Source organism: Sciurus vulgaris, assembly GCF_902686455.1.
Source record: "Sciurus vulgaris genome assembly, chromosome: 7".
Taxonomy (NCBI): domain Eukaryota; kingdom Metazoa; phylum Chordata; class Mammalia; order Rodentia; family Sciuridae; genus Sciurus; species Sciurus vulgaris.
The window spans coordinates 147,287,660-147,293,020 of record NC_136467.1 but is presented as its reverse complement, the minus strand read 5'-3'; the positions used below and the strand labels follow the sequence as shown (position 1 = coordinate 147,293,020).

The following is a 5,361-nucleotide window of genomic DNA, read 5'->3' as shown; positions in this document are numbered from 1 at the left end:
TATTAGCATACGACTTTTTCTCATTTTTATAACAGATGCATTTCTGTCTACTCACGTACAGCAAAGGGTTAGAACCTGTATAAATATATGATATCAGAAATATGCTACTTTATAAATGTATTTCAAGGAATTTTACCATTTCCTTTATCTTTGCAGGGACAAGAGGGAAAGAAACGTGGGAGCATGGTTGTCGTATTTAAGGAAGAGCTGAATACAATAATGACTCTTCACGGTGCCAGCAACTCCATAACACATAACCATGGCTCTCATCTGTTTTATAATTCATGTTAGATCGAGCAGTTTGTTCCTTGTATGGTTATCAATTAACAAACCATTTACTCTTCAAAGTACAAAGATCAATAGGTATAGAACACCAAACACTAAAAGGACCCTCCTTCCAATGTTTTTTAATATCACAAGATTTCACCAGTGGAAGTCTAATAACATTTAAATAAGCAATCTCATGGCTAAGAAAGAACTACAGTTGTTATGGGTATTATTCCACAGTTAGGATATGTATTACATTTTAAATTAACCCCAGCATTAAATATGCTTGCACAATTATGCTATAAATGATGATAGCAATGATGATGCTAGAGAGAAAAGATTATCTTTAGTTCAAGAAGGGGGGGAATCAAAAAGCAGAAAGCAGACACAGTTGGTCATTTTCTGATGAGAAAAGGTAAATTTTAAACATAGAAATATAAAAGAAAACTACTCCCTTATTTCCCCATGGTGGAAATAATATGAAACATTTATTCAATATATTGAACAACAACAGAGCTAAGTAATCCAACTCCACTGCGGCATAACAAAAAAAACATCCCTCAACACATGTAAGATTTAAATGCAACCTGCATAAAGGTGCATGTCATATAAAATAGTAAGACTGCTGCTGCCTTACCAAGTACTTCCAGTCCCTACCCAGGTTTAGAGTGAAATACTGGTGGTCCCAATAGTTTTATTGAAATAAATCACTTAAAAAATATTTTAAAAGAAATCAAAATGCCTGAGTAACCATATATTCAACTGAAATTTTATCTATGTAAATGAGATTTATTTACTTCCCACTAGTAAGTATTTCACTCACACTAGGGCAATGTATTTTCCATACTGCCTTGCCCAATATCAAAGAAAAAATTCAAAATGAGTAGTAAAGAAAAATGTAGGAAATAACACCCCCTTTTGTTTTAAATATTTTTAAGGTTTAAAAAATGTTTAAAGTTTGAAATTCCTAGTAGGAAAACATTATCTGAATGAATACCCTAATGGCAAACCATTGTAAAATGCTTCAATTGCATTTGCTGCAGAGGGGTAAGGATTATCTTCAAAGCACCCCAGCTCTCCTGATGAGGTCAGAGGTACACTGGTTTGTATTATTGTGACATCCATTAAATGATCTAGGTTGCTTTTCCTTCAGCAAGGGTTTTGTCAGGTGGGCATTATGCTTGACCTCCAAATTTGGCTGACAATTTACTGATAAGATTCATAACCTTCGGGTTGCTTTGATATTTTGACATATTTGCTGGGTTCTGGGCCACATCCTGGAAAGCCACCATAACTTCTGGATCCTGCATGGCTGCAAGAACCTCTGGATCACTAAGAATTTCATTGAGCCCAGGCATCCCTGCCATTCCAGGCATGCCCCCTCCCACTCCAGGCATTCCCCCAGGAAAGCCACCTGGAAAAGAACCAAACTGAGCTCCTGCTTGTCGTCTGGCTTCTTCCTCCCTCTGGGCTCTCTCGTGCTCTTCTCGAGCCTTCTTAACCCTTTCTATTCTTTCTTTGATCTCTCACTCTTCGCGTTTTCGCTCATATTTTCTCCGATGTTCAGCAATTCTCTGGGCCCTTGGTTGAACTTCTTTCAGCATTGCACTAGCATCATCACCATAATCCAGTTTACAGGCAAGGGCAAGATCATGGGCTGCTTCTTCCCAGTGGCCCAGAAGTCTGTGTACTTTCCCTCGCCACTTATAAGGCTGAGCTGAATCAGGATTTATTTCAATGGCTCTGTTACAGTCTCGAATGGCAGCATTTGGCTTCTGTAACTTGATAAAGACACTGGCTCTCTTGGCATATAGAATGGCCAAGCGAGGATTTAGCTTGATGGCATCTGGGAACAAGTCAATGGCTTTCTGTAGCTCACCATCATTCAGGGCCTCAATGGCAGCCCCTTTCTTTTCATTTGCTTGATCCATCATCTCCTCGGTTATCTCCCTATTGTCCGACAAGAGTCAGCAAACTGATGGCTGACCGCCAGTGGAGCACCAGCTGCCTGCTGTTGCCTGGAAGTTCTCTGTCACAGTACCTGCAGGTTTGATTCCACGTGGCTGCCGCCATTTTGACCAGATAGAATTTAAAAACCCAAGAGACTATGTTAAAAAATATATTGGGCTTAAGAACTAGGTAAGGTGACTGGATAAAATATAAGTGTACAAAAAACAATAACTTTCATCCATACCAGAAATAAGTCTACAAATAGATATGAAAGAAATTATTAGAAAAATACTCAGAAATGAATTTAGAAAGTGAAGTATAGAAACAATAAAAATCTTATGAAGGATCTAAGATATGTATAAAAGGAAAGGCAAACTGTGAATCCAGATGCAAAAAAAGTTATAAAAATGTCATTCCTTCTGAATTAATATATAAATTTAATAAACTTTTAGTTAGAATGCCAATAGAGGTTCTTTCCTGACACAGAAGAGGACAGAAGAAGGATAATTAAATAAAGAATATTAGAGTTTATACTAGTGGATAAGAATCCAAACATAACTAAGGGGAAAAAAAGATTAGTGAGAGGAGTAAGGACTTTAACAATTATAAGAACACAGCATAAGGGCTGGGATGGTGGCTCAGTGGTAGAGCACTCGCCTACACATGTAAGGCACTGGGCTTGATCCTCAGCACCACATAAAATAAATCAATAAAATAAAGGTACCATGTCCATCTACAACTAAAAAAAAAAAATTTAAAAAAAGAACACACCATAATCTTCTCTAATAAGATAAACACCATTGGCATAAAATAGACAAGTAAATAAAAACACACCAGAATAAACACCCCCAAATTAAAATCCTCTTTTATATGAGCATCCAATAAATGATGGCATTTCTCGTAAGTGGAAAAAAAAAGTGTATTAACAAATGGTGGTAATACAAATGATCATCCAACTGTAAGAAAATTAATTAGACCTCTCTGCCTTATACCACTGATATAGATAAATTTCAGTTGGATAACAGATTGAAATGTAAAATATGTTTTTTTTTAATTTACAAGAAAATCTGGAAGAAAATGTGGATAAGACTGAAAAAATAGATAACAAAATAAAAACAGATATTTTCTCATATATAAATTAAAGTAGAGCTAAAAACATGGTCAAGAACAAATAATTTTATGTTTGAACACATATTTATTCAGAGGACATATGGGGTTAATTACATGATACAAAAATCTCAGATTGGAAAAGAGGAATAAACAAAAACATTTGGCAAGAATATGAAGAGGATATAAAAAGGCAAATTCAAATGGTCAACAACATATGAAATGATCAAACTTAGAAACAGTTGAGAAAATAAATTAAAATAATAATAAGATATCATTTTAGCCATGTGTGGTGGTGCACACCTGTAATCCCAGGTACTTGAGGCTGAGGCTGGAGGATCACAAGTTCAGGCCAGTCTGGGCAACTTAGCAACTGGGCAACTGAGACTCTGTCTCAAAATAAAAGTAAAAATAAAAGGGCTGGGGGTGTAGATCAATGGTAGAGAACCCCTGAATTCAAATACAGCAAAAGAAAAGAAATCAATTTATGCCCAACGGTACAGTAAATATTTCAAAGAATTATAATATCTGTTACTAATGTGAATTCTTCAGCTTTTTTGAGAGAGAAATCTAGCAACATCTATTTCATATAAATACACACACACACATACCTATTCTGGGGAAAAAACTGAAAACCTCATAATTAATGGTAAAAATTTGAAATAATTCCCTTTGAGATCAAAAACAAGACAAGGATTTTTTGTGTGTGTTTGTGTGGGGGGGGGGGGGGGTACTGGGGACTTTAACCCAAGAGTGCTCTACCACTGAGCTACACTCCTAGTCCTTCTTTGAGACAGACTCTCACTAAGTTTGCCCAAGTTGGTCTTGAACTTGTGATCCTCCTGCCTCAGCCTCCCAAGTCACTGGGATTATAGGCATGTGCCACCATGCCAGGCAAGACAAGGATTTCTGATGGCATTTCTGTAAGTTAGCATAAAATCTAAGTCCTAGCCAGAGCAATAGACAGGCAAAATAAGAGAACATTTTAAGACTGACAGAGAAGAAAAGACTGTTATTTTCAGATAATAAAATTATTTCTAGAAAATTTGAAAGAATTCACAGAAAAATTAAAAGACAGTTTAGCAAATTTGCTTAATACAAAATTAATTTGTATGTAGTCAATCTTAATTATAAATGCCAGCCACCAAATGGAAGATAAACAGTTTCAGATTTTTCATTTATAATAGCATCAAAACTATTTGATGCCAAGAAATGCTCTATCAGAAAATATGCAAGACCATTATGAAGAAGATGAGACCCCACAAGTAGAGAGACATGCTATTTTTATAGATTGGAAAGCTTGTGCCAATTCTCCTCCATTCGATAGATGTGGGACAATCTTGGTCCAAATTTCCCTGGATCTCTTCTCATGAAACTTGATAAGTTGATTCTAAAATGTATATAAAAATATGAAGGGCCAAGAATAGTTCAAATGTTCTCAAGAAAGAATAATGGGGAGAACTATCTCTACCAGATATCAAGAATTTGCACAAATCTATAAACAAAGAGAATATAGTATTGACCTAGAGATGGGTAATGGACCCATTCACTAGAAATCATTATCAAGTTTTTTTTTTTCTCAAAAGAATTATTTCTTGCAGGGAGGGTGTGACTTTGTTTAAAACCCAATAGATCCTCCCCTGTAATTTTCCTAATACATTTCCCAAAGGATCCATTTAATATATTTTCTGCCACTAACATTTGGGACACCAATGGCTCCAGTAATAAGAGGCAGGGGGCAAAACTGCACCAAGGCCTGAACCTGTTGAGGGGGTTTGCCCCGGCCCCACTGAAAACTAACGGCCTTTCTGCTCACCCAGGGTATGAGTCAGAACAACACATGTGTATCTGTTGGGAATTGTATTGGGGCAAGACATTCAGTCACAACGACTTAACTAAGGAGGTTTATTTTTGTCACATACTAGGAAGCCTATAAGTAGATGGCTCGGACCGGTGCAGTAGCTACCTCAAATCGACCTTCTCAAGCTCCCTCTATCTTGCTGCTCCACCACCCTTCCCTTTTAAGTTGAGTTCATG

At 36.6% G+C, this 5,361-nt stretch overlaps 1 pseudogene across 1 annotated transcript; it reads right to left on the bottom strand.

Moving 5' to 3' along the window:
• Positions 1-494: 494 nt before the first annotated feature.
• LOC306665294 (hsc70-interacting protein-like) lies at positions 495-2,219 on the bottom strand (annotated as a pseudogene). Its single transcript has one exon. The product of its transcript is annotated as a hsc70-interacting protein-like (transcript).
• Between the last annotated feature and the right edge of the window lie 3,142 nt (positions 2,220-5,361).